The 10,896-nt window shown below is 37.8% G+C and overlaps 1 pseudogene; it reads right to left on the reverse strand.

The window, feature by feature from the left end:
• Window positions 1–2,651: 2,651 nt before the first annotated feature.
• LOC103595145 lies at window positions 2,652–10,016 on the reverse strand (annotated as a pseudogene).
• Between the last annotated feature and the right edge of the window lie 880 nt (window positions 10,017–10,896).

Consider the following 10,896-nt stretch of genomic DNA (forward strand, 5'->3'; position numbering starts at 1 on the left):
TTCATGAGAAAGAGCATTTTTAAAGCAGTGTAGCCAGCATACAAACACAATGCTGTAGAACATTAAATAAGCATAAGCTTTTTAAAAATTACAGGGCACAGAATGGAATGGTAAACTGTTAAAAATTAGGAAAGAGTCCAACAAAGTAGAAATCAAGTGTGGTTCCCACAGCGGGGTTATCAATTGAGGCAGTCCATTCATGATGTTAATTACAACACTGGAATGGAAACACTTTAGTTGAAACTTGATATTTTCATGTACTTGTTTTGGTAAACTGCAATAAGATTCACAAATCCCAACCATCAACACTGGTGTTTAAAGTTTAGAGTGTTAAGAAACATTTAAAATTAGAAACAAATTGATTTGAATTACTGCAGATATATTACCATGGATTGTTTTGAAGGTAATTTGCTATTTTTAAAAAATATATATTTGTAAGGGTATCTTTTGGGATTTTAATTCTTCAAGTTTATTATGTCATAGGTGGTGATTCAAAGAAAAACCAAAGCAATACTTAAATTTTGCAGGCATTCAATAAGTGTAGACTGGAAGAGTGGATCGATGGGTGGATGGATAAAGGACAATAAAACTTTATCCATTACATCTGGTGAGAAAATAATTTCTAGTGGGAGCTAAGGCCTAAAATCTAAAATGTAATATCACAAGGGTGTATCTGATAATCTACTACTAGTAAATATCTTATTGAAGCAGCTGAAGCAATAAACAATCACTTACTTATATACTTTTATGTATAAGAAACCTTAGGCTCACAAAAATATACATGTTTTAAAACGGAAATCTAAGGCACACAAAATACTAAAACAAGTCAAAGAATTACCCTATTTTACATTTTCAAGAAGCAGAAATCTACTTGTACAAGATGGTCTGTCAATGGACATTTTGTTATTTACAATCCCTTCATATTCCTTTATTAGGATTAGTCAAAAGCTTGAAAACTGATACTTTGCACCATATATTATTTTAATAAGTTACAATGAGTTTTTCTTTAGAGAGCTTGCTGAAACTGCTTTTGCACCAAAATTGTGAGTGTTGGCGGTTGTGGGCTTCCTATGGCATTTCCAAGGGAGAAGCACCATTAGGTTTTCCATATTCCCAAGGAATCTGACACTTTGAATGTTATAGCACCTCTGCATTTTAACAGAATCAAGTATTTCTTTGAGAGTTCTTCTTGTTCTAAACATTTTGTTTGGGTAATCCATTTTGTTTTGCTATAAAATGAGCCAATAAAGTAATGGGAAAAAATAATGGGAAGACTAAAATAAACGGGATGCTTATTTTCCTGTTACCTAGAATGCAGACAATTATCAGAGAAGATGAGTTACTGTTTACCCATCTCATCTAATATGCTGAGACAACCAACTGGATTGGATTAGCTCTTAATGGACAAAGCCATGTTTCTAATACTATTCTTACTGATTGACCAGAAGGTGCAGCACGTGATGGTGACAGGGCATTTGTTTTCAAAAGTTTTCTACAGGAATATTATTTTTATTCTGTATCTTATTTGACTTTCAGAACAAATAAGGCAATTTGGGATGGTTAGGGTTCTGGTTACTTAATTTTTGTATTTTATCACCTTGAAACATTATAAGCATTTGACTCTTCTGAATCCTATTCTGCCACATCTCCTTTTGGAAACACCTTTCATGGTTTATATTGAGAAAGCTGGAATGAAAGTAAATTGAGGCCACTGTTGCTCAATAAATCAGAAGAGACCACTCTTATTTAGTTCTAAAGAAATGCTAATCAATATTGGTGATATGTTTCCTAATTCCAATTTTAGAGATAATTGACAATTTTTGCATTATCTAACTATTTTATATAAGTAGCTAACATTTGAATGTGAAAGGACACGTGAAAGAACACAAATCATACACATGATCAGAATACATACTGCAGCTAACATGATGGAACTCTACACAGCAAGAATAAATGATTTCTCTTGTATGCAAATATGCACAAACAATAGACAATAGGATTCTTATACTATACTATTTCAAGTTACTTTTAAAAATAGAAAGTGCTTTTAAAATATATATTTACAATTTATGAACAGCCTCCAACCATTACTACAATAATGATTTATTTTATACAGGAGAAATATTTTAAGAGAGAAAACATTTCATTGGTTTATTTCAAAGAAATGTGCCGATTTTCTAGCAATGATTGGAAGATGTTGAAACAATGGCACCATGAAATAATAATTCAGCTTATTTTTAACTGTGTCGATGTGGTTAAGCACCAGGAGCTGTGTAGAGTTAACACTGTGTCTTGATTTTACATCATAGAACATGAACCTGTTAAAATCCTCTAAAAATGACTCTTGTTTCATAGTAAACAGACTTAATTTAAAGCACCAAACTGAGTGATTCTATCAAGGTTAATGCCTAACCAAAACATTTCTTTATGTATTTAAAACTATAAAACTTTTATTTTTGCTTAAAATGTGCACCTTCTACCAATTGTCAAAATATAGTCACAGTTAAGAATTACCCAACCCATTTTTTTTAAACCTCAGACTTGAAATGGGTGAGATGAAGATATAGTAAACGACAACATGACTTCCTTTTAACAGCACCTTGAAAAAATGCACTGTACTAGCAAAGGCATTAAGAAGGGGAGAAAAACCTTCAGACCCAATGGTTATAGGGACCCGCAACCTGTGTGAGAGCATAAGGGGACACGGTGACCACATTGTCATGGGTTAATGTTAATGCTTTATGAGAAGGAATTAGGTTCAATTCATTTATTTCAAGGGATAGTTCAGCACTCTCATTAGCTGCCTGGTCTTTTTGCTCTGAGGCCTTCATTTTCTTATTCTTAGCTTCTTTAGCCTCAAACTTAATCTTGTTTAGTTCAAAACCATGTTGGGGCTTATTCAGGTTTTTGTGCTGGTAAAATACAAGGGAGAGGCGAGTGGGATGATTCCGGTTTGGTTGCTTGACAGGAGTAGTAGCGTGCAGCTCTCGCCGGGCACACTCAATCAAAACCGAGCCATGAGTGGGCGCTATGGCCACCCCACCAATATTGCCATCCGAGAAGATGTGCTCACTGTCTGAATAATAGCAAATAATGTGGGGCAAATCCTTCTTAGAAGGTGTCAGGAGGTTGTCTGACATGGGGTCATCTGATAGAGGCTCATCTGCTTCAGAATGCTGCTCATCTTCTTCCACTAGAAAGGAAGCAAGTTCATGAAAAGAGGTGAGGAATGGGAGCTGCTGGTTAGGCTGATTAGAAGTTAGCTGCTCAGTTGGACCCGTGGGAGGCTCAGAATAAACCAGGGAATCTGTCATGGGAGCAGACAGGGTGGGAAGAGGAGCCACTTCAAAAGGCTGTGCAATTCCAACGCATTCCCCAGCAGCTGCATGAGCACCACTGTGTCTTCCAGAAGGCATTGTGCAGTGGGGAATGCTACCTCTTTCTGAAAACCTGCATAGGACTGTTGTGCCGTTCTGAAGTGGAGCAGCTGTGGCTGAAGCAGTCTTCTGGGACCAGGAGAAGCCTGGAGAAAGGTTTGCCTCTTTCACTGGGTGAGGAATGGATGGGGTCAGAGAATAGGTTTTAGTGTTGTCTGAACCTTTGAAGATAAAATGGGGTTCAGTTTCACTTTTTATTTCAGGTTGCACCATCTCAGTTTTATTCCCTAAACAGAGAAAAGGACACCAAATGTGAAGATAAATACAAACTACTTTAGGTAGTTGTTGTACTTTTTAAAGAGATTACAAAGAATAATATAACAAAACATTGATGTTAGCCAAGTTTGTTCTATTTATTTCAAAACACACACACATGAACTAAAAAATTGTAGGCAGTTTGGTATACTCTTACACCCAACAATTTTCCTTGAAGAATTCTTCCCTTTGGAAGTAATCTTATCAATGCAAAGATTTAGCCAAAAGTATGGATGTTAATTTTTTTAAATAGTAAAATATTAGAAATGACTGCCTAGTCCTAAGGTAGTGAGCTCTCTCAGTTGATCGGTCACAGTCAGTTACAGATGGAATTCTACTTTCCTCCTTCTCATTATTGCACTTAACCAGTCTTTAAAAAAAAAAAAAGAAAGAAAGAAAGAAAGAAATGACCTAATTGGTTATGAAGTAAATAATACAACTATACATTGGAATACTGTGCAGGTGATAATATGACATAGAGGAATATTTAACTACCCAAAGAGATGTTTAGATACATTTTAGGTATGATACAATCTCAATTTTGAAAAAGTAAAAATAAAATAATAGTTCATAAAAATTTCTGGGTAATGAAAGCATCATAACTGGAAAAGTTAATTATTAGGCAAGGGGAAGTCATACAAAAGTTTTAGTTGAAAATAAAACATTTGTTACCCTCAAAAGCAAGAACACTCCATCTTTGTATCTTTCTCACTAAGTAGGTAGATCATTACTAGCAAACCGGCGAGAGTGGATAATTTGCTCTAACATATCCACACAAACCTCAGATCAAATGGAAACATTTTTCTTGAGGACATTCCCCTGTTTTGAAGTTCTAACAAAATTTATGGAAGTGCATAAACAATGAATTTTAGGACCAAGAAAAAAAAAAAAAGAAAGTAAAAGAGCCATGTTTTTAAATAATGTTATCATAGTAAACATTGATTGACCTCAGAAGATCTCCAATTATCCTCTCAAATGACACAACCTGCCATGTGACAGCTCTCATTCTTAAAGAGAACTTACACATAAGATGCAAGTAGTAGTACATCAGGAAACATGCTGTTATCTGTGGCAGCATCTATTATCATAGATCATGGGAAGGAAAGATTAAAAGATTGATGAATCTTATTGAGTCAGATGAATCTGTAAAAAAAGTTCTGATGGGTGAGATTACAAACTGGCAGATATCAGCCAAATATTGTGCATATGGCTACTAATATCTGGCAATCTACTATAAGAAAATAGCTAAAAGATGACATTAAAAAATGATTTCCATTTAAGCCTGCATGTAAGGATACTCTTTGAAAATGACACAGTGAAGAAAATGATATGGTTACTCTTTAAAAGCAGCATGGAACCAGATATGTGAAATTGTAAAGTAAAACTAAATTAAATATCTGTAAAGTGGAGCTACAAACAGGAAGGAATGATGATTCATCCCATCTTGCCTCATCAGTATTTCCCTACAGAATCTTTCCTAGCACTATACTTGCACTGTCATTTCTCTCATCTTACAAAAACAATTACACAACCTTTCTTACAAATGTAGAAATGAAAGAAGCTAGGGAATACTCTGTAATTATAAGTTTGAATATCAGTATAAATTCATGATGTATTTTTTTTTCTGTAGGCTCCTCTGAGAAATCGCTGATTTTAGATATGGGACAGAATTTTAAAGGAAGAATGTGGAACATCTTGTTGGAACAGGAGGTAAGGAAGCTATCAGACAATCAGGGTGTGACAAAAGAATTCAGAAGCCAGCTTGAGGAGTCTCTATAGACCAAAGATGGGACAATTTCAGCATTTTTAAGCGCTGTAATATTTTATTGAAAAAACAAACAAACAAACAAACAAACCACAACTAACATGCATTGAAAGATAAACTATGTTAAAACTGTGAGATCAAAGTGATACTAAATTTTTAAAAAAATCACACTAGAAGATGCTTGGGAACCAACTTGTATTCTGAAGACTGATGAATAAAGGCAAATAGTTTAAGCATTTATTCTACTTCCCTGTATGAATTATAATTCAAAATTACCAAGTTATGAGAGTTCGGTGCTGGGAGAACAGCAGCTGCGCTCCCGGTGTGGCCGGTTTCAAAAAGGACAAAAAAAAAAAAAAGTTCATGGAAAAGCAGAATTAAAAATTAACAATCTTTCCATGAACTTTTTGAAGTACCCTCATATCTCTTATGCCTCTTTTTATTTCAAGTACACTTTTCCTCTTTCTACCGCTCTCTCTCTTCTCCTCCTCATTATAGAAGGAAACATTGTCCTTTACAGACTGGACTTTTTTTTTTTTTTAATTAAAAGATGACCGGTAAGGGGATCTTAACCCCTGACTTGGTGTTGTCAGCACCAGCACTCAGCCAGTGAGCGCACCAGCCATCCCTATATAGGATCCGAACCCACGGCGGGAGCGTCGCGGCGGGAGCGTCGCTGCGCTCCCAGCGCTGCACTCTCCCAAGTGCGCCACATGGGCTCAGCCCCAAAATTACCAAGTTATTGATAAGGAAAATATTTCTTTTTAAAAGATTAACCAATAATCAGAAAAAGAATGATAAACTTTGTTAATCCTAGGAAAATAAAGAATGTAAGCAATGATCATAAATGTTTCTAGAACCACTAGCTAAAAAGCTAACAGAAAACTTTATAATCAATCACAGTGAAAACATTTGATTTATGGATCAGTCTTAACATCACCAAAAGAGAAACCGTTAGACACGATGTGCTTCCAAATGTGAAGAAAATAGGAATGTACAAGTCACAGATAAGTGTTCTTGCCCTGGTATTAAAAACCAAAAAAACCAACCAACCAACCAAACAAAACCCAAAATACAATGAAGATAAATTTGATCAAGCCTTTAGAATTAGCACCAGTTTAAAGGAAACAGAAAGGACAGAAAACATGTAATACCACAGGGAGGTAACCAGCAAAATCAGGTCTGTAGGGCCGGCCTGTGTCTCACTTGGGAGAGTGTGGTGCTGATAACACCAAGGCCACGGGTTCGGATCCTATATAGGGATGGCTGGTTCGCTCACTTGGGGGAGTGTGGTGCTGACAACACCAAGTCAGGGGTTAAGATCCCCTTACCGGTCATCTTTTAATTAAAAAAAAAAAAAAGTCCAGTCTGTAAAGGACAATGTTTCCTTCTATAATGAGGAGGAGAAGAGAGAGAGCGGTAGAAAGAGGAAAAGTGTACTTGAAATAAAAAGAGGCATAAGAGATATGAGGGTACTTCAAAAAGTTCATGGAAAGATTGTTAATTTTTAATTCTGCTTTTCCATGAACTTTTTTTTTTTTTTGTCCTTTTTGAAACCGGCCACACCGCGAGCGCAGCTGCTGTGCTCCCAGCACCGAACTCTCCCAAGTGCGCCACAGGCTCGGCCCTTCCATGAACTTTTTGAAGTAGCCTTCTATATCACAAAACACAATGTGTAACCTTGTTTGTACACTGACTTCAACAAACCAAATGTAAGAAACAAAAAAACTAGGAGACAAATGGAGCAATTTGAACACTAACTGAAATTAAGGCATTACTGGACTTCATTTTGTTTTAAATATTGTGGTTATAAAGATTCCTTATCTTGGGCCGGCCCCGTGGCGCACTCGGGAGAGTGTGGCGCACTCGGGAGAGTGCGGCGCTGGGAGTGCAGCGACGCTCCCGCCGCGGGTTCGGATCCTATATAGAGATGGCTGGTGCGCTCACTGGCTGAGCGCAGTGCGGACGACACCAAGCCAAGGGTTGCGATTCCCTTACCGGTCACAAAAAAAGACAAAAAAAAAAAAAGATTCCTTTTTTTTAGAGACACAAACTGATCAATCAGGGTGATATGATATCTCTGTAATTTGCTTCAAAATAATCTAAGGGGAGGGGACCTGGGTGAGGGTATGTATTTTATTTTATTTTATTCTTTTGTGGCTGGCCAGTATGGGCATCCAAACCTGTGCCCTTGCTGTTACAAGACTGTGCTGTAACCAACTGAGCTCACTGGCCAGCCAGAGGGTATGTTTTTTTGGTTTTTTTTGTCCTTTTTGAGACTGGCCGCACCGCGCTCAGCCAGTGAGCACTGTGAGCACACCGGTCATCTCTACATAGGATCCGAACCCGCGGCGGGAGCACTGCTGTGCTCCCAGCGCTGCACTCTCCCGAGTGCGCCACAGGGTCGGCCCTAAATGTATTTAAAAATTTTTAAACTGAGAATACATGAGGGAAGTGGGGTTCACTATATAATTCTCTCTACTTTGTACATTTTGGAAATTTTCCATTAAAAAAACCCTCTCAACTCTATAATCTTCAGTGCATTCCATTGTTCCCCTTTAGAGCCAAACAAAAGAATGTGTCTGTTCCTCTTCCACATCCTCATAAATCCACTTCATTCATTCTCTACTCTACCACTCTACTGAACGTGCTCTCACAGGGCCTCTGATAGCCTTCAGATCGAATGGTGAAATCTCATTTTTCCTGTCACTTGACAGAGGAGCAGTACTTAGCAAGTCATTCATTCACTTCTCAAAACGCTATAGTCTGGTTTCAGTGCTACCTCACCAGATCTAAATTTTCCTTGCTGGTTCCTCCTCATGTCTGAAGCCTGTACAAATTCCCAAGATATATGTTTCAATTTCTGTTTTATCTCTTTCAGTTTCTCAGCTTTAAATACTACTTCTATGCTTTTGACCTCCAAAATTGTATTTCCTGCCTGAACCTCTTTGAACTCAACCCTTAGGTATGTAATCCTTCACACTTTTTTTGTCTTGTACTCCATATTTAATCTGTCAGAATTCTTGTTGACTCTATCTTCAAAACATATCCAGAATCAGAAATTTCTCATATCTGCCTCATTAGCCACTCTGGTCCAAGCTCCATCCTCTCTCTCCTTGAGTTATTAGGATAGACTCTTTATGATCTCTCTACTCTTCTATCCTCTGCTCCCTTTTACTCTAGTTTCAACCCAGTGACCACAGAGTCAGATCACAACCCTTCTTTCTCTATTCTGAAATCTCCAGTAACCTTCCTCTCACTCACAATAAAGGCCAAATTCTTCGCAGCTGTCTACAAAGCCTGAGATAAATTACTCAGACATCCTTCTTACCTCTCTGATCCCATATACTATAATTTCTATTCCATGCTCTGTTCCAGCCATGCTGGCTTCTTTGTTTGCTTCAAATATTCAAGATAAATTCCTGCATCCAAATAGCCACATTGCTGACTCTCATATTTCTTGGAATGCCACAATCGCAGTGAATCCTTCTTTGACAATCATATTTAAATGGAATCCTTTCACAGCAGTATCCCCCTTCATTTACAACATCTAGAATAGTTCAAAGTAGTGCTTGGTATTATTTGTTGACTGAGTACTTAAATTAATGTTAGGTGACCAAGTAAGGCTTCCAGGAAGTGATGTCATTTCTTCTGAGTAGGGCTTCAAAATAGATGGATCATTCACATCAATAATGACAATAATGTGTTAAAAGATAAAAAAACGATAAGTAGAAAAAATTACCAAGCAATACTGATGGGTCACATTTTTGTTGACTTTAAATTTTGGCACATATGTAGAAATATATTCAGTGTCTTAGTTTTTGTTTTTTTTTTAAAAAGATGACCGGGATCTTAACCCTTGACTTGGTGTTGTCAGCACCATGCTCAGCCAGTGAGCGAACCGGCCATCCCTATATGGGATCCGAACCCGGGGCCTTGGTGTTATCAGCACTGCACTCTACCGAGTGAGCCACAGGCCGGCCCATTCAGTGTCTTAGTTTTAACTTTAAGCAAACTATAATAGCAAAGACAAGATTTGAGAGCAATTAGTTAATTAATTAATATCTGCTCTAATCTTTTTCTTTTCAAAATGCCTCATCCTGAGGAAAGCAGCAAAGATAGAGAAAAAAAAAAAAAAAAGTGAGGAAAGTCCATGCCCTTCTGTCAATGAAAGTTAAGCACAGAAAATTAGCAGGTGCCGTGTGGCTCACAAACAGCGGCAGCGGGGAGGCCTTACCGTTGCTTGATGGAGAGCTGTTCTTCCGCTTGACCCGAGGAATGAGTTTCTTCTCCACTGCCCTTATCTTGTGTGCAAGAACCTCCGTCATCATCGCAGCCCTCTTCTTCCCAGAACGAGGAACAGGCTGAGTAAAACGTGTTCTTTTTTTGCGCAAGGGTTTGAGTACCTGGATGGCCCCAGATTGGATCTTGGCTTCCATTCCTTCCTTTGAGCCAAACTCATCTGTTCCTGAAAGTTTATACAGGGGGAGCACATGGAGCTGCTCATCTTCAGGAATAACACCCAATGAGCGGTTATCTTCTCGTGTTAAAGTACAAACCTGACAGGAAGAAAACATTCAATGGGAAATACAGGTCCTGCACATCCATCAGAGTTATTCCTACCTTCTTTTTATTTTCAGTTGGTTAAATATTTTATACCAAGCCATCCAACTTGATTCAATTCTAGTAACTTATTAGTTGTTTGTAAGCAGACCAGTATAATTTTGAGTTGATTTTATAAAGTAAATGATACTATAACATTTTTACGGGCCTGCCCGTGGCTCACTCGGGAGAGTGTGGTGCTGATAACACCAAGGCCAAGGGTTCGGATCCCATATACAGACGGCCGGTTGCTCACTGGGTGAACGTGGTGCTGACAACACCAAGCCAAGGGTTAAGATCCCCTTACAGGACATCTTTTAAAAAAAAAAACAAAAACATTTTTACATATTTTTGATACTAAACTCCTGTGACATTCCATCTGACTTCATTACCTGAGTTAAGGAATGGCTATTGAATTGTGTTCTTAAGATATGTATGTAGCTTATATAGCACCCTATTTCTGAATATTTAAATAATGTCACATTCCTTGGGTAGAGGAGGCTTAATTATTGTGAGTTGTTCTAATTTGCTGGGTTTTCCTCTAGGATTTTTTTCACTTCTCCTTATAAGTGGGATTTTTTTTATAGATATTAATTCTATCCTCTTGTCAGGGAGATTTTTCTCTTCACAAAATGAATTGAGAGTATCAGAAACAAAAGAAGAGGTATAAAAGATTTCTCTTTCCAGAAGGACTTACATTCTAACAGCTTTTAAAAAATTATGGGCCAAGCCCGTGGCGCACTCGGGAGAGTGCGGTGCTGGGAGCGCAGCGACGCTCCCGCCGCGGGTTCAGATCCTATATAGGAATGGCTGGTATGCTCACTGGCTGAGCGCGGT

The sequence above is a fragment of the Galeopterus variegatus genome, unplaced genomic scaffold (assembly GCF_000696425.1).
Source record: "Galeopterus variegatus unplaced genomic scaffold, G_variegatus-3.0.2 Scaffold1691, whole genome shotgun sequence".
Taxonomy (NCBI): domain Eukaryota; kingdom Metazoa; phylum Chordata; class Mammalia; order Dermoptera; family Cynocephalidae; genus Galeopterus; species Galeopterus variegatus.